General features: G+C 36.2%; 1 pseudogene; it reads left to right on the top strand.

Moving 5' to 3' along the window:
- Positions 1 to 1,879: 1,879 nt before the first annotated feature.
- On the top strand, positions 1,880 to 21,248 carry LOC118025904 (annotated as a pseudogene).
- The last annotated feature ends 3,902 nt before the right edge of the window (positions 21,249 to 25,150 follow it).

The following is a 25,150-nucleotide window of genomic DNA, read 5'->3' as shown; positions in this document are numbered from 1 at the left end:
TCTACTCTAAATTACAAAAGCACAATTAAATTTTATCAAACATATTTACATAAAACACTTCTTCAATTGACATTTAAATTTGTATCCCCAAGCACCTGATCTTTACTGTTTTTCTTATGAAGCTAGTCACTTGACCTAAGAAATGTTTTACATGTCACTAGCACCAAATTTGAAATTTAACACAACTAATTACCCAATGGAAAATCGTCCTTTTGGCAAAGAAAGTTATATTATTAGCTAACCAAAGCAGAAAAATAAATGTTTTCTATTGCCAGTGTCATTGCATTATAGGTAGACAAAAATTACAATTTTAATTCTTCCTGAATACTCATAATACTTTTATTTTGGTGTGCTGGGGTTTTTTTTCTGGTCCTAACTTGAAAGATTAATGGTCTCTTACAATCACAGACAACATTAAAATTAAAGATTAGGGGGAACAGATAAGATGGCAGAGGAGTAGGAGGATGCTGAGCTTGTTTCACCTCTCAAAGACAGCTAGTTATCAAATTATTCTGAACACCCAATAAATCAATCAGAGGGCTGAGAGAACAAAAACTGCAAGTCTACAAGTAGAAAAGCAACCACCTTATGGAAGGTAGGAGGTGCAAAATTCACTTGGTGGAGACATAGCTGTGGATGTGGCAGTGGGGAGGGACCCTGCTTATGTAGGCTACTGTAAAGTATCAGAAGTGGTGGAGCTCAAAATCTGAACTTTTAAGTTCACTACCATGGGGGAATGGGCCTGGTTGAGAGGTGTTCAGGTGGCAAAAAGGGGCAGAATCCCAGTAGTGAAACCATAGTCTAAGGATCCTCTGGGTCACAATAAGAACAGGTGGTGCCAAAGTGCTGTGCTATTCCCACACATAGGAGCCGGGAATCCAGCAGAGAGCAGTTGGTCTTGGTGCCGGCTTTCTGCTATAAACTGCAAACTGACAGGCAGTCATGAGACCACTTTCCCGGAATGGATCCACAAACAAGGCAAGATTCACCTGGAGAACAGTGCTGGACCCCACAACAGGCATCCCTGAGATTTGCAGTTTTGAAATTCAGTCATATGTCTGAGATAAAAAGGCTCAGACATGGGTAGGATTCAGATGGAAACTGGGAACACAAATAGGGTGATTGGTTTCTTTTCTGTGAAGGCTCACTGAAGAGCAGGGGGTGCCAACATTCGCCTCCCAGGCTAGTGAGCCATTTTCATCCCTTCCATCAGTGCTGAAAGACTTCAAGGAGCAAAACAGCGCCACCTAGTGAAGGCCAAGATGAACACACTAAGACCCGCGCACCTGCTGCCTGGAGAAGCATTTCCACTGAAACAAGTCGGCCTGAAAATCAGCTCAGCAGGCTCCTCCCCCAGAAGACCAGCACAAACAACTGGCTCACGCCAAGTTTATTGATTATAGAGTGCTGCAAAGCTTCAGCTCTAAGGGAAATAGGCTCAAGCTTCCTGTTTACTTTTATTTTATTTATTTTATTTTTATTATTTATTCATTTATTGTCTTATATTTTCCAATTCCTTTTTTGAATTTTTTATTCTTCATTTTTTTAAAAATTACATATATATATATATATATATATATATATATATATATACTTTTCATATATCTTTTTCTCTACATTCATTTTACTATATTTCATTGTATTTTTTTTTATTTTGGAATCTACATTCTTTTAACAAGCACACCAAAACACACTTAGGATCTAGTTGGGTTTTTTTTCTTGTTTTGTGTTTTCGTTTTCCTTGTTTTTTCTATTTTTCTTCATTTTCTTTGTTTTTTGTGTTGTTTTTGTTTTTTGTTTGTTTTTTGGGTTTTTTCATTTGTTTTTTGGTGGGCTTTATTTTCTCTTTCTTCTTTTCTTTTCTGAACAAAATGACAAGATGGAGGAATTCAACCTCAAGAAACAACACAAGATAGAACTCATGCGCAGGGATTCAATCAATACAGATATACTTAAGATGTCTGAACTAGAATTTAAAACAAAGATTGTAAGGATATTAGCTGGCTTCAGAAAAGCATAGAAGACACTAGAAAATCCCTTATTACAGAGATAAAAGAACTAAAATCTAGTCAGGTCAAAATTAAAAATGCTGTATCAAGATGTAGTCCCAAGTCAGGTCAAAATTAAAAATGATGTATCAAGATGTAGTCCCAAGTAGAGGCCATAAAAATGAGGATGCATGAATCAAAGGAGCAAATCAGTGATGTAGAATTTAAAAATATGTAAAATAATAAAGCTGGAAAGAAAGGTAATGGACCACAAAGGTAGACTTAGGGAGTGCAGAGACTTATTAAAATGTACTAACATCTGTATCCATGGGAGTCTCAGAAGATGAAGAGAGAGATAAAGGGACAGAAGGTTTATTTGAACAAATTATAGCTGACAATTTCCCAAATTTGGGGAAGGACACAGACATCAAAATCCAAGAAGCACAGAGAACTCCCATTAAATTCAACAAAAGTGGACCATTGTCAAGGCATATCATAGTCAAATTCACAAAAACACAAACAAGGAATTAATCCTGAAAACAGCAAAGGAAAAAAAGGTCCTTAACCTACAAGGGAAGACAGAATAGACTCACAGCAGATCTGCCCATAGAGACATGGCAGGCCAGAGATGGTGGAAAGAAATATTCAATGTTCTGAATGAGGAAAATATGCAGCCAAGAATTCTTTATCCAACAGGCTATCATTCAGAATAGAAGGAGAGATAAAGAGTTTCCCAGACAAATAAAAACTAAAGGAGTTTGTGACCACTAAACCAGCCCCGCAAGACATTTTAAAGGGAATACTTTGAGGGGAGAGAAAAAGACCAATAGCAACAAAGACTAGAAAGGATGAGAGGATGTCACCGGAAACACCAACTCTACAGGTAACAAAATGACAGTAAGTTAATATTTTTCAATAATCACTTTGAATGTAAATGGACTAAATGTACCAATCAAAAGACATAGGGTATCAGAATGCATTAAAAAAATGAGATCCATCTTTACGCTGCTTACAAGAGACTCATTTTAGACTTAAAGACACCTGAAGATTGAAAGTGAGGTGACGGAGAACTATCTATCATGCTAATGAACATCAAAAGATGCCAGGGTAGCCATACTTACATCAGACAACCTAGATTTAAAACAAAGATTGTAACAAGAGATGAAGAAGGACACTATATCATAATTAAGGGGTCTATCTATCAAGATCTAACAATTGTAAATATTTAAAGAAGAGTTAATATTTATCCTTCTCAAACTGTTCCAAAAAATAGAAATGGAAGGGAAACTTCAAAACTCATTCTACAAAACCAGCATTACCTTAATTCCAAAACTAGACAAAGACCCCACCAAAAAAGAGGATTACTGGCCAATATCCCTGATGAACATGGAGGCATAAATTCTCAATAAAATACTAGCAAATCAAATTCAACAGTACATTAAAAGAACTATTCACCACAAGCAAGTGGGATTTTCCTAGGCTGCAGGGGTGGTTCAGTATCTGGAAATCAATCATTGTGATATACCATATTAATAAAAGAAAGGATAAGAACCATATTATCCTGTCAATAGATGCAGAAAAAGAATTTGACAAATATAGCATCCTTTCCTGATAAAAATCCTCAACAAAGTAGGCCAGAGAGGATGGAAGCAAATATTATAATGTACTAATGTACTAACATACAGCATAGGGATAGATGGAACATACCTCAATATCATAAAGGCCATATATGAAAGACCCACAGCTAATATCATCACCAATGGGAAAAAAACTCCTGGTCAGGAACAAGATAAGGATGTCCACTCTCACCATTACTATTTAACATAGTACTAGAAGTCTTAGCCTCAGCAATCAGACAAGAAAAATAAATAAAATGCATCCAAATTGCCAAGGAATCTGCCAATTTGCAGATGACCTGATACACTATGTGGAAAACCCAAAGACTCCACCAAAAAATTGTTAGAACTCATATATGAATTCAGCAAAATCACAGGATATAAAATCAATGTGCAGAAATCTGTTGCATTCCTATACACAAATAAAGAAGCAGCAGAAAAAGAAATCAAGGAATCAATCCCATTTGCAATTGCACAAAAAACAATAAGATATCTAGAAGTAAATCTAACAAAGTAAAAGATCTGTATTCTGCAAACTATAGTACACTTATGAAAGAAATCGAAGAGGACACAAAGAAATGGAAAAGTTTTCCACGTTCATGGATTGGAAGAACATTGTTAAAATGTCTATACTACCCAAAGCAGTCTACATATTTAAAGCAATCCCCATCAAACACCACCAGCATTTTTCACATAGCTAGAACAAACAATCCTAAAATTTGTATGGAACCACAAAAGACCCCAAATAGCCAAAGCAATTCTGAGAAAGCAAAACAAAACTGGAGGCATCACAATTCCAGATTTCAAGCTATATTACAAAACTGTAGTCATCAAGACAGTATGGTACTGGCACAAATACAGACACACAGATCAATGGAATGGAATAGAGAACCCAGAAATGGACCCACAACTATATGGTCAACTAATCTTTGGCAAGGCAGAAAAGAATATCCAATGGAAAAAAGACAGTCTCCTTAGCAAATGGTGTTGGGAAAACTGGACTGCAACATGCAGAAGAATAAAAGTGGACCACTTTCTTACACCATATACAAATACAAATTCAAAATGGATGAAAGACCTAAATGTGAGAAAGGAAATCAACAAAATCTTAGAAGAGAACACAAGCAGCAACCTCTCTGACCTTGGCCATAGCAACTTCTTACTAGACATGTTGCTAGAGGCAAGAGAAATAAAAGCAAACATGGACAATTGGGACTTCATCAAGATAAAAAGCTTCTGCACAGTGAAGGAAACAATCAACAAAGCTAAAGGGTAGGTATCCAAAATCTATAAATAACTTATTAAACCCTCCCCCCAAAAAAAAAATCCAGTTAAGAAATGGACAGAAGACATGAATAGACACTTTTCCAAAGAAGAACTCCAGATGGCTAACAGACATATGAAAAGATGCTCAACATCACCATCATCAGTGAAATACAAATCAAAACCACAATTAGATACCACCTCACACCTGTCAGGATGGCTAAAATTAACAACACAGGAAACAACAGGTGTTGGCGAGGATGTGGAGAACGGGAAACACTTTTACACTGTTGGTGGAAATGCAAACTGGTGCAGCCACTCTGGAAAATACTATGGGCTTCCTGAAAAAGTTATAAATAGAACTAAGCTATGACAGATCAATTGCACTACTAGGTATTTACCCAAGGGATACAAAAATACAGATTCAAAGGGGTGCATGCACCCTGATGTTTATAACAATATTATCAATAATAACCAAACTATGGAAAGAGCATAAAGTGTCCATCAAATGATGAATGGATAAAGAAAACGTGGTGTATATATACAACAGAATATTGCCTAGCCATCAAAAAGAATGAAACCTTGCCATTTTCAATGATGTGGATGGAGCTAAAGAGTATAATGTTAAGGGGCGCCTGGGTGGCTCAGTCGTTAAGCGTCTGCCCTCGGCTCGGGTCATGATCCCAGTGTCCTGGGATCGAGCCCCACATCAGGCTCCCTGCTCTGCGGGAAGCCTGCTTCTCCCTCTCCCACTCCCGCTGCTTGTGTTCCCTCTCTCGCTGTATCTCTCTCTGTCAAATAAATATAATCTTTAAAAAAAAAAAAAGAGTATAATGTTAAGCAAAATAAGCAGTTAGAGGAAGACAAATACCATATGATTTCACTCATACAGGGATTTTATTAAACAAATCAGATGAATATATGGGAAGGGAAAAAAAGAGAGATGGAAGCAAACTCTAAGAGACTCAATGATACAGAACAAACTAAGGGTTGATGGATGGAGGTTGTGGAGGGATGGGCTAAATGGGTGATGGGTATTAAGGAGGGCACTTGTTGGGATGACCACTGGCTGTTATATGTAAGTGGTGAATCGCCGAATTCTACTCATGAAACCAATATTACACTACATGTTAACTAACTAGAATTTAATTAAAAATTTGGAAAACAAATAAATAAAAGTGAATTGATATGAATAGGTGTCAGACTCTTCAGGATTGTTTTAAGGGAATACACTGTGGATAATTATTAAGTAACCAAAGCCAAAAAGGGGTAATACTCTGAATGATCTGAAAAGGAAAGAAAAGAGCTTTAGTATTCAGATTATTTCCTTGTAATGGTATTGCACCTAGATATTGGATTTCTGGGTTTTAGAATTTATGATAGCAAAATTCAAAGGTTATTTGAATAATTTTCTATACTGGTCAACACCTTAATTGAGTTAGGCATCTTGTAAATAAGGCTAATCTAATTGCCAAATTTATTGTAAATAATAATTAATAATTTCTCAAATGAGTAATTAATATCAAGCTTTTCTCTTGTGCCATTTTATTTAATTTTCAAATTAAACTGTAATTGAGATATAATTATTATTTTCTAGGTAAAGAAAATGATACTTTAATTATTAACCTTGCAAAGCCAATACCACCAGTAAATGGCAAAGCCAGAATCAAATTTGAAATCATGTCCCTATTACTAATACCAATGCCTCTGCTCTCTTCTATGGGCTTTTGCCTTCAGAGAACACTGCTGCTACCTGAAAACTTAATAGTGTCAAGGTGATAATCTTGAGAAATAATGAAATAAGGTGAGAAAACTAGATAAAGACTAGAAGAAAAATAGGATTACTAAGCACTTTTATCAGGAGCTACTTAGCATTTTTAAAAGTTATTCCACAACTGAAATCGGAGCTAGAAATACATAAACAATCCAGATGTACGTGAACCTTGAGTGAAGCAGGGAAGAAGTCCTGAGTCACTCTTCTCACTGGGAATCCAAGAAAATCAATTAAAGGAAGTGGATATAATAGCAGCAACTAATTTAAAGCATTAGTTTTTATGTCTCTTTGAGATGATATTTCAGTAGAGGTTTGTTTCAAATTCATTTTATGTGTTGGAGTGAAAGTCTCTTTAAGAAGATGTAACATAAAATCCATTCATCCAACAAAGGCTTATTGATCACAGCTGTGTATGATACTCTGTGCTTGGTGATACTGGATATGCAAAGATGAAAAAAATATAGTCCTTGCCCTCTAGAAAGGAATGTAGAAAAATATACAAATTGAAGAATTATAGCATGTAAAAAGTAGTTTATGATATTTACAACAAAGTGGAATGTAACTAATGCTAGGAGAGTAAGAAAAATTCAATACTACAGTAATAATCTTGAAATTTTATTTTTGTTATCTGAGATATTTTTTTATTATGTTAAATTAGTCAACATATAGTACATCATTAGTTTTTGATGTAGTGTTCAACAATTCATTAGTTCCATATAACACTCATATCCTGGGTATTTTAAAGTATTTTTTGTAATCTAGTTCAACACCAGTGGAAATATGTAAAAGAGTAAGTCCAAAAAAAAAAAAAACCCTCAAGTTTAAACTTGAGCATTAATGGTAAAAGTTTGAGTTAGAGTGACATCACTGAATATGGCAGAGTAGGGAACTCCAGGGCTCTGTCCCCTCCAAAAAAATAAATAAGTAAACTGGAAAAAAACTGCAAGAATCACACTTTGTAGAATTGTAGAATCTATTCAAAAACTGAGAACAACCAGGGGAAATTTTAATGATGAAAGAAGCTACTGTATTCTGCAGGAAGCAGGCACTCAAAATTTTTGCTTACCATCCCCCACTCCCAAGTCTGGCATGGTCTGAAGACAGCAGCCCACAGTCTCGCAGAGGTTGCTACTGATAGAGGGATAAATACAGGCTTTATATTTTTTTAATTGTGGTTGTGTGTCTTGAACTATCTGGTGGCTTCTTAATGACCATTGGAAATTCTTGGCTCTGTTTTCACTGACTTGGAGCATTATCAGTACTGGATGGCTTCCTGGTCGTCTTTTGTCAAAAGGATTTTAAGGCAAAAATATTGGACACAACAGCCTGGGCCAAGAAAAAACAGTTGGGGCAGCAATAGACAGATCAGAAAGCCTGGCAATGAAGATGATGGAAAGGCAAATTGGGGATGAAAAGAGGCTTTTTAAAGCTTTAGTGTATACTGGTATATGGGGGTATCAAGAATGTCACATCCATAAATGAAGTGAAAAGAAAACTCATGGACTAGGGAAAAAAAATATTTGCAGAGTATATATCATATAAGGGGTTAATATCCAAAACATATAAAGAACCCATACAACTGAATAGCAACAAAACAAATAACCCAATTTAAATATGGGCAAAGGACCTGAATAGACATTTCTCCAAAGAAAATATATGAAGGCCAACAGGAAGATGAAAAGATGCTCAACATCACTAGTCATTAGGAAAATGCAAATCAAAACCACAATGAGATATGACCTCATTCCTGTTAGAATACCCATCACCAAAAAGACAAGAGATAAATGTGGATGTGGAGGAAAAGGAACATTGGTACACTTTTAGTGTGACTGTAAATTGGCATAGCCACTATGAAAAATAGCATGGATCATCCTCAAAAAATTAAAAATAGAACTACCATATGATCCAGCAATTCGACTTCTGAGAATATATTCAAAAGTAATGAAAACACTAACTCAAAAAAGATATCTGTACCCCATGTTCATAGCAGCATTTTTTATAATAACCAAGACATGAAAACACCTAAGTGTCCATCAATGGATGAATGGATAAAGTAGCTGTGGTATATATAAAATGGAATATTATTTAGCCATAAAAATACAAGGAATTCCTATCATTTGTGACAACACAGATGGCCCTTAAAAGCATTATGCTTAGAGAAATAAGTCAGAGAAAGACAAATACTATACTATCTTACTTATATGTGGAATCTAAAAAAAAAAAAAAAAAAAAAAACACCTTATAGGAAAAGAGATCAGACTTGTGTTATCAGAGACAGGGAGCAAAAATCGGAGGAAGGTGATTAAAAGGTACAAAATTCCAGTTATAAGATAAATAAGTACTAGGGATGTAATTTACAACCAGATGACTGTAGATAACACTGTTGTATGCTTTATGGTTAACACTTGAACAATGTGGGAGTTAGGAGTGCCACCCTCTGTGCAGTCAAAAAGCTGCATATAACATTTGACTCCCCCAAATTTTAACTATTAACAGCCTAATGTTGACTGGAAGCCTTACCAATAACATAAATAGTAGATTAACACATATTTTGTATATGTATTACATACTGTACTCTTACATTAAAGTAAATTAGATGATCTTTAGCTAGTGAGTGTCAATAATAAACAGGCAGCTCAAAAAAGATAAGCATAGGACAATAAGCATAGGAACACGTGCTAAATATTATTTTGCAGGGAAATTAAAATAAAACTTTAGAACGAGAATACTTAAAATTTAAAAACCTAACAATATGTTGGAGAGGATGTGGAGTAGCTGTTAATCTACCATATCATTGATATAAGTGAAATATTATATATGTTTTTATTTTAACAGGTTTTTTTGAGGAAATTAACATACAATAACTGCATTTATATAAAATAGATAATTTGATAATTTTGACACATGCACACACATCTGTGAAATCATTCCAAAATCAAAATAATGAACATTTCCATCCTCCCAAACTTTCCTCATGCTCTTTTGTTTCTCTTCCCTTCCTCTCTTCCCTGCTCCTTGGACCTTAAAAATCATTGTTACACTTTACAATACTATATGTTAGTTTGAATTTACTTAAATTTTATAAAAATTGAATAATATGTATGTTTTTGGTTCCAGTTTATTTTATCAGTTAGCACTATTTTGAGATTCATCAATATTGTTGGGTATATTAATAGCTCATCACTTTTCATTGCTGAATAGTATTCTATTATATGGATACATCACAGTTAATTTAACCATTCACATGCTAATTGGCATTTGGGCTGTTTCTGATTTTTTTATTATTTCAAATAAAGTTGTTATTAACATTTAAAAAAGTAAACTAGAGAAAATAAGATAGTATTTAAGAAAATCATAAGGAAAAGAAAACACATTTATAGAAGTCTACTGTATTTATCAAAAGAAAAATCCACATGCAAGTGGACCTATGCTGTTCAAACCCATGTTGTTCAAGGGTCAACTGTATAGGAAAGTGTTAAGAGAGTAAGTCCTAAGAATTCTCATCACAAGTAAAACATTTTTTTTATTCTTTCTTTTCTTTTTATTGTATCTATATGAAAAGATGGATGTTAGCCGAAACTACTGTGGTACTAATTTCACAATATATGTAAATCAAACCGTCATGTTGTATGCCTTAAAATTATACAGTGAAGTATGTCGTTATTTCTCACTAAAGCTGAAGTGGAGGAGAATGTGACATTCATACCTAGGGCTGAATACCTGTTCAGAAAAGACCTGAGAAGAGCCTAAGTTTTCAGCTATGGCTCACCTTTAGATTTGGTGCAAATAGGAAATAAATGCTAAAGTAGAGTTGTAAATATCCTGGCTAAGCACTGAAAGAGTATTCCAATACAGAACCAATCTTCAAAGAATAGCAAAGTTTTTTTTTTTTTCATTTTCTCTTTTTTTTTCTTGGCTCCAAACATTAAAAAAAAATTTTTTTTAAGATTTCACCCATTTATTTGACAGAGAGAGATAGTGAGAGCAGGAACACAAGCAGGGGGAATGGGAGAGGGAGAAGCAGGCTTCCCACCGAGTAGGGAGCCCGATGCGGGACTTGATCCCAGAACCCTGGGATCATGACCTGAGCCTAAGGCAGATGCTTAATGACTGAGCCACCCAGGCACCCCCTAAAAAATTTTTTTTTAGAAAACAATTGACCACTGGGACACCTCAGTGGCTCAGTTGGTTAAGTGGCTGACTCTTCATTTCAGCTCAGGTTGTGATCTCAAGGTCCTGAGATCAAGCCCCGCTTTGGGCTCTGCACTCAGCAGGAGTCTGCTTGAGTATTTTCTCTCTCCCTCTCCCTCTGCTTGTCCCCCCACTCACTCGTGCTTTCTCTAAAATAAATAAATAAATCTTTAAAAAAAATAGTTGTCCACTAAGATAATGGAATACTAACTTCAGTGCCTAAACACCACAAAGAATACAGACTTTAAACAAAGAGCTTACAATAAAACACTAAATAAACAACACACAACGAGTAGCAACAATAAACCCCAGTGAGAGAGGAGAATCTGACTTCCATAATATGATTTTCAGAGTTGCCATATTATAATATTTGAACTGTCCATTTTTTAACAACAACAAAAAAATATATGGAACACAGAGAAACAAGCAGGTATGAACCAGTCAGGAAAAAAAATAAATGAATAAAAATTATCTCTAAGGAAGCCCAGACATTGGCCTCACATGAAAAAGTTTTTAAATCAACTGTCTTCAATATATTCAAAGAACCAAATGAAACAGGGAGAATGATGTCTCACCAAATAGAAAATATCAATGAAAAGATTCAAAAAGGAGCCAAATAGAAATTCTGGAACTAAGAAGTGTAACTGAAATAAAAAATTTACCATAGGGGTTCAACAGCAGATTTGAGCAGGCTGAAGAAAGAATCAGAGAACTTAATGATAGGTCAGTTGAGATTATCCAATCTGAGGAACAAAAGAGAAAATACAGAAAAATAAACAGAACCTGTGGAATACCCTAAAATATATCAATATACACATAATAGGAGTCCCAGAAGAAGAGAGAGAAAAGGGATTTTTAAAAATCTAAAAAAATAATGGCCAAAATATCACAAATCTGATTAAAGATATTAATAAACACATCCAAGAAGCTCAACAAACTTCAAGTAGGACAAACACAAAGAGATCTATATCTAGACACATTAGTCATTTTGTCAAAAGACAAAGACAAAGAAACAATCATAAAAGAAGTGAAAGAAGAAATTTAATTTGTACAAGGGATGCTCAATAAGATTATCAGCAAATTTCCTTCCAGGAACTATGGAAGCTACAAGGCAGTGACAGGACATATATAATGTACTGAAAGAAAAAAAAAACTGTCAACCAAGAAATTTCTACCTAGCAATCCATCCTTTAAAAATGATGGAGAGATGAAGATATTCCCAGATAAACAAAAAGTGAGAGAACTTATTGCTAGCATACCTTCCCTACAACAAATATGAAAGGAACTCTTGCAGATAGAAATAAAACAATACTAGACAATAACTCAGTCATCTGACAAAATAAAGAACAGTAAGGTAACAACATAGATAAATACAAAAACTGGTATTGTTGCAATTTTGGTTTGTGAATCCTCTTTATTTCCAATAATATTTAAATAATGAATGCATTAAAAATAATTACAAATCTATGTTAATGAACACACAATGTATAAAGATATAATTTGTGACAATAGTGAGTGGGAGTTAGAGGATGGCAGTGAAAAGGAGGACCCTAGACTCACCTTGTCCCACAAATACAACTAGGTAACTATCAAATCACCCTAAATACTCAAGAAATTGACCTAAAGATTGGCAGAACAAACTCCACGGCTAAAGGTAAGGAAGAGGCCATGTTGAAGAAGATAGTAAGTGTGGAGACTCACTCTCTATCACTAATGAAAGTCAGAAGAGAGAAATGGAATCACTACAGTGGGGAGGAAGTCACAGTTATGGAGAAGGGTGAGAGACAAACTAATACACAGAGGAGCATAGGGAGAAAACAAATTCCCTGACAATTTTCTTGGAAATCAAGAGGGGCTGGATTTCGTGAATTCTTGCAACCATCAGGGTTTAAAGCCTGGAGTTTTAAAGGTCAGTATGTTTGGCTCTGGGAGAGCTCAGAGGACATTGGGGCTGCTCTTGGAGAGAAAGCAGGGCAAAGAGCCAGGGAACATACAGTGTGGAAACAGTGATCAGAAGAACATCTTGGGCACAGAGTAGAGAGGTTATTACCTCATCTCAGAGCACATCCCAGTGCTAAAATGTTCACAAAGAGACCCCTCCAGGAACAAGGGAACTGGTCAGTACCATTTCCCTTCCCTTCAGCATGAACACAGAGCCACCTGTGGGAACCAGGGCAGTGCCAACACTTGCTACCTAACTTGCTCACACCAAGCCCTACTCCCCCAGCACACCATAGAACCACCCTCCCAGTCACGTTGCCTCAGTCCCAGCATAGTACACCCCCAGAAGACTAGCCCAAATCACTGCCAACACTATACCTCCTTACCTGGGGGTTTTGCAAGACCTCAGTTCCAGGGACAGCAGTGACAGGTCTTATTTCACAAGCAGACCAGAACACATCTAGTTACAACATACTACATTGAAGCCAGTGACCAAACACTGGCCACAACAGGCAAGGAGAGCTTCTGCAGACTATTGGCCTGAAGGATAAAGCAGCAAAAACAAAACATCAGAGCACACACAGCACACACTGAAAGACACTTCCTGAAGTGCCAGGCCCTGTGGAATAGGAAACAGCACACAAGGAACTACAGAACCTCTTATACATAAGGCCATTACATGCAAGAACAGGAGACATAGCTGACTTTCCTAACAAACGAAAATGGACACAGAAACGTAGACAAAATGAGAAAACAGAGAACTTTATCCCAAATGAAAGAACAGGGCAAGGCAATGGTTAGAGATCTAAGCAAAACAGACACAAGTAACATGCCTCATGGAGTATTCAAAGTAATGATCATAAAGATACTCACTGGACTTGAGAAAAGAGTGGAAGACATGAGTGAGACACTTAACACATAGATAAGAAAAACACAGCAGAGATAAAGGGCTCAATAAATGAAATGAGAAACACACTTGATGGAATGAACAGCAGGCAAGAAGAAGCAGAGGAATGAAATATGAAATAGTGACCTAGAAGATGAGTAATGGAATTAATCAAGCTGAACAAAAAAGAAAGAAAAAAATTATGTGAAATGAGAATAGATGTAGGGAATTCAGTGACTCCATCAAATGAAATAACATTAGTATTATAGAACTCAGAGAAAAATAAGAGAGAGAAGAGGGGGTAGAAAATTTATTTGAAGAAATAATAGCTCAAAACTTCCTTAATCTGGGGAAAGAAACACACATCCAGATCCAGTAAGATCAACAAAAACAAATGCACACCAAGACATATACTAATTAGATTGTCAAAATATAGTGATAAAGAAATAATTTTAAATGCAGGAAGACAAAAGAAGACAGTAAGTTACAAAAGAAAACCCATAAGGGAAGGGGGAGAATTCTCAGCAGAAAGTTTCCAAACCAGAATGAAGTAACATGATATATTCAAAGTGCTGAGTGGGAAAAAATTGCTGCCAAAAATATTCTATCCAGTAAGGCTAACATTCAGAATAGAAAGAGAGATAAAGTTTCTCAGACAAACAAAAACTAAAGGAGTTCATGACCACTAAACCACCCCTGCAAGAAATATTAAAGGAGACTATTTGAGTAGAAAGGAGAGAACAAAAGTGACAGTACAAACGTAGGAAACACAAAAACAGTAAAAATGAGTATTTCTGTAAAAAAACACTTAAGGAACTCACAAAATAAAAGGATGTATTATATAATAACATATACCTAAAATTTGGGGAGGAGAGGACTAAAGAAATGGTTCCAACTTAAACAACCATCAATTTAATATAAAGAGCTATATGCAGAAGAGGTTATATACAAACCTAATGGTAACCATATATCAAAAGCCACTAATAAATATGCAAAGGATAAAAAGAAAAATACAAATATATCACTAAAGAAAGTCAAAAGAGAGAAAGACAAGAAAGTCTCAGAGAAAATCTTCAGAAACAATCACAAAGCTAATAATAAAATGACAATAAATCATATCAATCAAAAATTACTTTGAATGTAAATGGACTAAACACTCTAATGAAAAGACATAGGGTGACAAAATTGATTTAAAAAAAAAAAAACTCACCTATATGCTGCCTAAAACAGACTTATTTTAGACATACAGTCACCTGCAGTTTGGAAGTGAGGGTATGGAGAAACATCGATCATATAAATGGATGTCAGAAGAAGGCTGGAGTAGCAATATTTACATCACACAAGATAAACCTTAAAACAAAGACAGTAATAAGAGACAAAAAGGACAATATATAATAACAACAGGGACAATCCAACAAGATACAACATTGGCAAATATTTATGCACCCAACATAGGAATACCCAAATACATAAACAGTAAATAAAAATCATAAAGGAACTAATTGATAATATTACAGGGTTAATAGAAACTTTAACACCCTGCTTACATCAATTGACAGATCATCTAAACAGATAATAAACAAGGAAATAATGGCTTTGAATGATAGACTGGAACAGTGGATTTAACAGATACATTAAAAACAATCCATCCGAAAACAGCAGAATACACATTCATTTCAAGTACACATGGAACATTCTCCAGAATGCATCACATAGTAGGCCACAAAATAAATCTCAACAGACTCAAGAAAATCAAAGACATATCATAAACTTTTTCAGACCATAATGTTATGAAACTGAAGTCAATCACATCACAGGGAAAAAAATCTGGAAAGACCAAAAATACATGGAAATTAAATAACATGCTACCTGGGGCACCTGGGTCCCCAGTCCTTAAGCATCTGCCTTTGGCTCAGGTCATGATCCCAGGGTCCTGGGATCAAGCCCCGCATCAGGCTCCCTGCTCAGCGGGAAGCCTGCTTCTCCCTCACCCACTCCCCCTGCTGGTGTTCCTGCTCTCGCTATCTCTCTGTCAAATAAATAAATAAAACCTTACAAAAATGACTTTAAAAATTACTTTATTAAATAAATAAATAAATAAATAAATAAATAATAACATGTTACCAAACAATGAATAAGTCAACAGGATAAAAGAAGAAAATTCTTTTAAAGATTTTATTTATTTATTTGACAGAGAGAGAAAGAGACAGTGAGAGAGGGAACACAAGCAGAGGGAGTGGGAGAGGGAGAATCAGGCTTCCCGCCAAGCAGGGAGCCCAATGCGGGGCTCCATCCCAGGACCCTGGGATCATGACCTGAGCCGAAGGCAGACGCTCAACCGATTGAGCCACCCAGGCACCCCAAAAGAAGAGATTGTAAAAGTACATGGACACAAATGAAAATGAAAATAAAACCATCCACAACTATTGGGATAAAGCAAAAGCTGATCTATAAAGGAAGTTCATAATAATACAGGCCTAACTCCCAAAGCAAGAAAAATCTAAAATAAACAACCTAACATTTCACCTAAAAGAGCTAGAAAAAGAACAACAAACAAAATGTATAACAAGCAAAAGGAAGGAAATAATAAGGATTAAAGCAGAAATAATTGATATAGAAACTAAAAAACAATAAAACAGATCAATGAAACCAGGAGCTGGTTCTTTGAAAAAAATCAATAAAATCAATGAACCTTTAGCTAGAATTATCAAGAAAAAAAGAAAAGACTTAAATAAATAAAATCAAAAATGTGAAGAGAAATAACAACCAACACCGCAGAAATACAAACAATTATAAGAGAATATTATGCAAAACTCTAGGTCAACAAATTGGACAACCATGAAGAAATGGATAAATTCTGAAATGCATACAAACTACCAAAACCAAAACAGGAAAAAATAGAAAACTTGAATAGACCAATTGAATCAGTAATCAAAAAAGAAATTGAATCAGTAATCAAAAAACTCCCAACAAATAAAAGTCCAGGGCCAGATGGTTTCACAGGTGAATTCTAACAAACATTTAAAGAGGAGTTATTATCTATCCTTTTTTTTTAAGGATTTTATTTATTTATTTATTTGACAGAGAGAGACACAGCAAGAGAGGGAACACAAGCAGGGGGAGTGGGAGAGGGAGAAGCAGGCTTCCTGCTGAGCAGAGAGCCTGATGTGGGGCTTGATCCCAGGACCCTGGGGTCACAACCCGAGCCAAAGGCAGACGCTTAACGACTGAGCCACCCAGGCACCCCTATTCTTATAAAACTATTCCAAAAAATAGAACAGGAAGGAAAACTTTGAAATTCGCTATATTAGGCCAGCATTACCCTGATACTGAAACCAGACAAAGGTTCCACTATAAAAGAGAACTACAGGTCAATATCCCTCATGAACATGGATGCAAATGTTCTCAATAAAATACTAGAAAAACAGAATCCAACTTCATATTAAAGAAGCATTCACCATAATCAAGTAGGATTTATTCCTGGGTTGCCAGGGTGGGTCCAATATTCGCAAATCAACCAACATGATACATCACAACAATAAGAGAAAGGATAAAAAAACATGGTCATTTCAATAGATGAACAAAAAGGATTTGACAAATTACATCTATTCATGATAAAAACTCTTAACAATGTAGGTTGAGATGGAATGGAACATACCTCAGCATAATAAAGGTCACATATAAAAACCCACAACTAATATCATCCACAATAGGGAAAACTGAGAGCTTTTCTTCTATGATCAGGAACAAGACAGGGATATCCACACTCACCACTGTTATTTAACATAGTACTGAAAGATTGAAAGTGAGGGGGTGGAGAACCATTTATCATGCAAATGGACATCAAGAGAAAGCTGGAGTAGCAATCGTCATGTCAAACAAACTGGATTTTAAACCAAAGACTATAATAAGAGATGAAGAAGGACACTATATCATAATAAAAGGGTCTATCCAACAAGATGATCTAACAATTGTAAATATTTATGCCCCTAACTTGGGAACAGCCAATTATATAAACCACTTAATAATGATATTAAAGACTCATTGATAATAATACAATAATAGTAGGCGACTTTAACACCCTACTCACAGCAGTGGACAGATCATCTAAGCAGATCAACAAGGAAATGATGGCATTGAATGACACACTGGACTAGATGGACTTAACAGATATATTCAGAGTATTTCATCCTAAAGCATAAGAATACACATTCCTTTCAAGTGCACATGGAACATTCTCCAGAATAGATCACATACTAGGTCACAAATCAGCCCTCAACTGGTAAAAAAAAGTTTGATATTATTCCCGCATATTTTCAGACCAAAATGCTTTAAAACTTGAAGTCAACTACAAAAAAAATTGGGAAGGACCACAAATACATGGAGGTTAAAGAACATCCTACTAAAGAATGAATGGGTCAACTAGAAAATTAAAGAACTTAAAAAATACATGTAAGCAAATGAAAATGAAAACACGACAGTCCAAAATCTCTGGGATGCAGCAAGGCAGTCCTAAGAGGGGAGTATATAGCAATACAAGTCTTTCTAAAGAAACAAGAAAAGTCTCAAATACACAACCTAACATTAAACCTAAAGGAGCTGGAAAAGGAACAGCAAATAAAGCCTAAATCCAGCAGGAGAAGAGAAATAATAAATATTAAGCAGAAACCAATGATATAGAAAAAAAAAAAAAAACGGTAGAACAGATCAATGAAACTAGGAGCTGGTTCTTTGAAAGAATTAATAAGATTGATAAACCCCTAGCCAGACTGACCAAAAAGAAAAGAGAAAGGACCGGGGCACCTGGGTGGCTCAGATGGTTAAATGTCTGCCTTCAGCTCAGGTCATGATCCCAGGGTCCTGGGATTGAGTCCCACATCAGGCTTCCTGCTTGGTGGGGAACCTGCTTCTCCCTCTCCCTCAACTGTTCCCCCTTCTTGTGTTCTCTCACTCTCTCTGTCAAATAAATAAATAAAATCTTTAAAAAAAAAAAAGGACCCAAATAAATAAAATCATAAATGAAAGAGGAGAGATCACAACCAACACCAAAGAGATACAAACAATTATATGAGCAACTATGTGCCAACAAATTAGGCAATCTGGAAGAAATGGATGCATTCCTAGAAACATATAAACTGCCAAAACAGGGAAAAATAAAAAACCTGAACAGGTCCCATGACCGGCAAAGAAATTGAATCAGTAATCAAAAATTTTCCACCAAAAAAAGTCCAGGGTCAGATGGCTTCCCAGCAGAATTCTACCAAACATTCAAAGAATTAATACCTATTCTTCTGAAACTGTTTCAGAAAATAGAAATGGAAGGAAAACTTCCAAACTCATTCTATGAGGCCAGCATTACCTTGATCCCAAAACCAGACAAAGGCCCACTAAAAAGGAGAATGACAGACCAATATGCCCGATGAACATGAATGCAAAACTTCTCACCAAGACACTAGCTAATCAGATCCAAGAGTACATTAAAAGGATCATCCACCACAACCAAGTGGGATTTATTTCTGGACTTCAATAGTGGTTCAACATCTGCAAATCAATCAAAGTCATACACCACATTAATAAAAGAAAGGACAAGAACCATAGGATCCTCTCAATTGATGCAGAAAAAGCCTTTGACAAAATACAGTATCTTTTCCTGATTACAACTTTTCAGAGTGTAGAGATAGAGGGAACATTCCTCAATATCATAAAAACCATCTATGGAAAGCCCACAGTGAATATCATTCTCGATGTGGAACAACTGAGAGCTTTTCTCCTAAGGTCAGAAACACAACAGGGATGTCCACTTCTACCACTATTGTTCAACATAGTACTAGAAGTCCTAGTCTCAGCAATCAGACAACAAAAAGAAATAAAAGGCATTCAAATCAGCATATAAGAAGTAAAACTTTCACTCTTCACAGATAACATGATACTCTATGTAGAAAACCCAAAAGACTCCACCAAAAATTTGCTACAACTGACACAGGAATTCAGCAAAGTCACAGGATATAAAATCAATGCATAGAAGTCTGTTGCATTTCTATTCACTAACAATGAGGGAGAAGAAAGAGAAATCAAAAATTGATCCCATTTACAATTACACCAAAAACCATAAGATACCTTGGAATAAATCTAACCAAAGAGGCAAAGGATCTGTACTCAGGAAACTACAGAATACTCATGAAAGAAATTGAGGAAGACACAAAGAAATGGAAAAACATTCCAATCTCATGGATCGGAAGGACAAATATTGTTAAAATGTCTATGCTACCCAAAGCAATATACACATTCAGTGCAATCCTTATCAAAATACCATCAAGATTATTCACAGAGCTGGAATAAACAAGCCTAAAATTTGTATGGAATAAGAAAAGACCCCAAATACCAAAGGAATGTTAAAAAAAAAAACTGGTGGCATCACAATTCTGGATTTCAACCTCTATTACAAAGCTGTAATCAAGACAGTATGGTACTGGCATAAAAACAGACACATAGATCAATGGAACAGAAATGGACCCTCAACTGTATTGTCAACTAATCTCCAACAAAGCAGGAAAGAATATCGAATGGAAAAAAGACAGTCTCATCAACAAATGGTCTTGGGAAAATTAGACAGCCATGTGCAGAAGAATGAAACTGACCACTTTCTTCAACCATACACAAAAATAAACTCAAAATGGATGAAAACCCTAAATGTGAGACAGGAATCCATCAAAATTCTAGAGGGGAATGCAGGAAGCAACCTCTTTGACCTTGGCCACAGCAACTTCTTGCTACACATGCCTCCAAAGGCAAGAGAAACAAAAGCAAAAATGAACTTTTGAGGCTTCACCAAGTTAAAAAGCTTCAAAGCATGTACGTTGGATAAACTGACCAGTGTGTTTATCCCTAATCCATTTACTGGTTCCCATAAGCTGAGAGAACGTCTCTCTCTCATCATTTTTCCTAAGGAACAGACTTAAGTATGCCCTAACAGAAGATGAAATAAAGATCTGTTTGCAGTATTTTATCAAGAGATTAATGGCAGGGTCAGAACTAATATAACCCACACTGGTGGTTTTATGAATGTCACCAGCATTGACAAGACTATGGAGAATTCTCACCTCATCTATTACACCAAAGGTCACTTTGATGCTCATCATATTACACCTGAGGAGGCAAAGTATAAGTTGTGCAAAGTGAGAAAGACCTTTCTGGGGACAAAAGAAATTCCTTATCTGATGACCCATGATGTTCATACCATCTGCTATCCTGATCCCCTCATCAAGGTTAATGACACCATTCAGATTGATTTTAAGAGTGTAAAGATTACTGACTTGATCAATTTTGACACTGGTAATCTCTGTATGGTGACTAGAGGTGCTAATCTGGGAAGAATTGGTGTGATCACCAACAGAGACACTCTCTGGTTCTTTTGATGTAGTTCATGTGAAAGATGCCAATGGCAACAGCTTTGCCACCTGGCTCTCCAACATTTTTGTTACTGGCAAAGGCAAAAAACATGGATTTCTCATCTCCATGGAAAGGATATCCACCTCATCATTGCTGAAGAGAGAGCCAAGAAACTTATGGCCAAACAGAGCAGTGGGTAAAATGGTCTGTAGGTGACATGATTGGAAGTCCTTCTACTTAATTAAAGATAATGCAGCTAACTGAAAATAATAATAATAATTAATAATAATAATAATAAGATAATGCAGCACACAACACAAAAATAAAGATGTTAGTTGTAATCCCTAGGGTAACCATGAAGAAAAAAAGTTTAAAGATATATAGAAAAAGAAAGAAGGCAGTAATAAAAATGCTACACAAGAAAAAAAATCATAAAACAAGGTTTTAATGAAAAATTTAAAAACGTAAAAGGTATGGCATTATAGAAAACAAATTACAAATGGCAGATGTAAATCCTTACTTATCAGTAATTACTTTAAATTTAAATGATTAAAGACTCCAGTTAAAAGTCAGAGCTTAGTAGAATGGATTTTAAAAAAGGATTCAACTATATGATGTCTCTAAGAGTTTCACCTTAGATCCAAAGATACAAATAGTTTGAAAAAAAAAGGATGGAAAAAAGATATCCATACAAATAGTATCAAAAAGAGATCTGGTGCTGCTATACTAATATCAGACAAAATAGACTTTAAGTTAAAAATTGTTATGAGATGAAGAAGGATATTATAGATTGATAACAGGGTCAATATATCAAGGAAATGCATCAATTATAAATATATTTACATCTAAAAACAGAACCATAAAATATATGAAGCAAAAACTGACAGAATTGTAGAAACAGTTCTATAACAGTAGGAGACTTTGATACCCCACTTTTAATAATGAATAGAACAGCTCAACAGAAGATAAATAATGAAACAGATGACTTGAACAACGCTATAGACCAATTGGGCCTAACAGACATATACAGAACACTCCTCCTACCAACACTGAAATACATGTTTTCCTCGAATACACATGGAACATTCTCCAGAATAGACCATTTAAGGCTGCAAAAACAAGTCTCAATGCATTTTAAAATACTGAAATCATACCAAGTATCTTCTCCTACCACAATGGAATGAAACTAGAAATCAATAGCAGTAGGAACACTGGAATATTTGCAAATATGTGTAAATTAAATAACACACTCTTAAATAACCAAAGGGTCTAAGAAGAAATTACAAGCAAAATCAGAAAATAATTTGAGATGAATGAAAATGAAAACACAACATACCAAAATCATAATTGTGTTTGCAGGAATTTTTAACAGTGATACCTATATCAAAAATGAAGATCCCAGGGCGCCTGGGTGGCTCAGTCATTAAGCGTCTGCCTTTGGCTCAGGTCATGATCCCAGGGCCCTAGGATCGAGCCCCGCATCAGGCTCCCTGCTCAGCAGAAAGCCTGCTTCTCCCTCTCCTACTCCTCCTGCTTGTGTTCCCTCTCCTGCTGTGTCTCTCTCTGTCAAATAAATAAATAAAATCTTAAAAAAATAATAAAGATCCCAAGTCAGTAACCTAACCTTATACCTTAAGTAGGTAAAAAAAAAAAGAGAAAGCCACATCCAAAGCCAGCAGAAAGAAGGAAATAATAGAAATTAGAGCAAAGGAACAGAAAAGCGACCACTTTCTGGAAGGTAGGACGTGCAGAGAAGTGAATCCAAGGTGATATTCGGGAGGATAGATGGCAGGGGAGGGGCCTCCATAGGCCGCTTCTGGCAAGTGATAGAACCGTGGAGCACAAAATCAGAACTTCTAGCAGTCCGCTCCGCTGAGGGACCTCACTCCAGTGGCTAAGTGGGGGCTGGAACCCTCGTGGGACAGTGTGGTCTCAGGACCCTCAGGGTCACAGAAAGACCGGGGGTTCCTGAGTGCGGCAGAGCTCCCAGGTATCAGAGCAGGGAAGCCAGCTGCAGAGACGGAGCCGAGGCGCAGGCTCTCAGCCTGGGCTTGTCATAAACCATGATCCGGGGCACAGTCAGGCCACTGGTCCTCCAGCAGGGACACAACAAGCAGCAGATCCGGGGAGACTCACCTTCCTTCCCCGGGAGGAGAGGCACAAGAGTGCACCACAGGGATCTGCTGGGTTTGGAGACTCCACCTGGGGTCGGGCGCCAGAGATAGAAATGCACGGTCACAGGCCAGGTGAGCACAGAGTGGGGCTGGAGACCGGGGAGACGGGAGTGACTGACTGCTTTTCTCTGGGGGCACACTGAGGAGCAGGGCCCCGAGGTCTCGGCTCCTCCGGGCGGAGATTGGTAGGCCGCCATTTTCACTCTCAGCCTCCAAAGCTGTACAGAAAGCTTGCAGGGAACAAAAGCTCCCAAGAGCAAGCCTGAATAGATTATTTAGCCGGGATGGGGCAAGGGCGGGGCAATTCCAACTCCAGCAAAGACATTTGGAAACCACGGCAACGGCCCCCTCCCCCAGAAGATCAGTGAGAACAGCCAGCCAAGACCAAATTTACCCATCAATGAGAACAGAACTCCAGCGCTAGGGGAATACTGCACATAGAATCCATGGCTTTTTTACCATGATTCTGTAGTCTTTCAAAGTTAATTTTTTTTAACTGTCTTTTTTTTTTTGAATTTTTCTTTTTCCCTTTTTCAACCAACATCTTATCAATCCCTTTTTTAAAAAACATTTTTATTTTTCATTTTTAGAGTCATATTCTATCCCTTCATAGCAGTTACCCTTATTATAGGCATATATATATAAGTTGTTCTCTCTTTAAAATTTTGAGATAGTTTCTTCTAACAGAACAAAATATAACCTAAATCTCTAGTGTATGGTTTTTTTCTACTCCCCTGCCTGATCACATTCTCTCCCTTTTTTTTCTTTTTTTTTTTAAATCCTCTTCTTTCTTTTTTTCAAACAACTTCTTATCAATTCCTTTTATAAAATTTTTTATAATTTTCATCTTTACAGTCATATTCCATCCATTCATCATATCAACCCTTATTTTTGTACATATATAAGTTTTTCTTTCTTTAAAATTTTGGGAGGCACTTTCTTCTAACAGACCAAAATACACCCAAAATCTAGTGTGTGGCACTGATCTATGTACAAGCCTGATCATATTTGATCATAATCTTTTTGTTTGTTTTGTTCTGTTTTTGTTTCTTTTTATCTTTATCTCTTTCTTTTTCTTTTTCTTTTTTTCTTTTTCTTTTTTCTCTCTTTCCCTTTTCCCCCTGCTTCAGGTCTTTTCTGATTTGTTTAGAATATACTTTCTGGGGACGTTGTTACCCTGTTAGCATATTGTTCTCTCATTAATCTGTTCACCTCTGGACAAAATGAAAAGACAGAAAAAATCACCTCAACAAAAAGAACAAGAGGTAGTACCGACTGCCAGGGAACTACTCAATATGGACATCAGTACAATGTCAGATGTGGAGTTCAGAATCATCAATTTAAAGATACTAACTGGGCTTGAAAAAAGCATGGAAGTTATTAGAGAAACACTTTCTGGAGAAGTAAAAGAACTAAAATCTAACCAAGTCAAAATCAAAAAGGCTATTAATGAGGTGCAATGAAATATGGGGGTGCTAACTGCTAGGATAAATGAAGCAGAAGAGAGAATTAGTGATATAGAAGACCAAATGATGGAAAATAAAGAAGCTGAGGAAAAAGAGAGCTAAACAACTACTGGATCACGAGGGCAGAATTCAAGAGATAAGCTATACCATAAGACAAAAAAACAATAGAATAATAGGGATCCCAGAAGAAGAAGAAAGAGAGAGAGGGGCAGAAGGTATATTGGAGCAAATTATAGTGGAGAACTTCCCTAATTTGGGGAAGGAAACAAGCATCAAAATCCAGGAAGCACAGAGATCACTTCTCAAAATCAATAAAAATAGGTCAACACCTGGATATCTAATAGTAAAATTTATGTGTCTCAGAGACAAAGAGAAAATCCTGAAAGCAGCTCAGGAGAAGAGATCTGTAACCTATAATGGTAGAAACATTAGACTGGCAACAGACCTATCCACAGAGACCTG

This window comes from Mirounga leonina, unplaced genomic scaffold (genome assembly GCF_011800145.1).
Source record: "Mirounga leonina isolate KUSES-001 unplaced genomic scaffold, KU_Mleo_1.0 Mir_204, whole genome shotgun sequence".
NCBI lineage: Eukaryota > Metazoa > Chordata > Mammalia > Carnivora > Phocidae > Mirounga > Mirounga leonina.
This window is presented reverse-complemented; position numbering and strand designations above follow the sequence as displayed.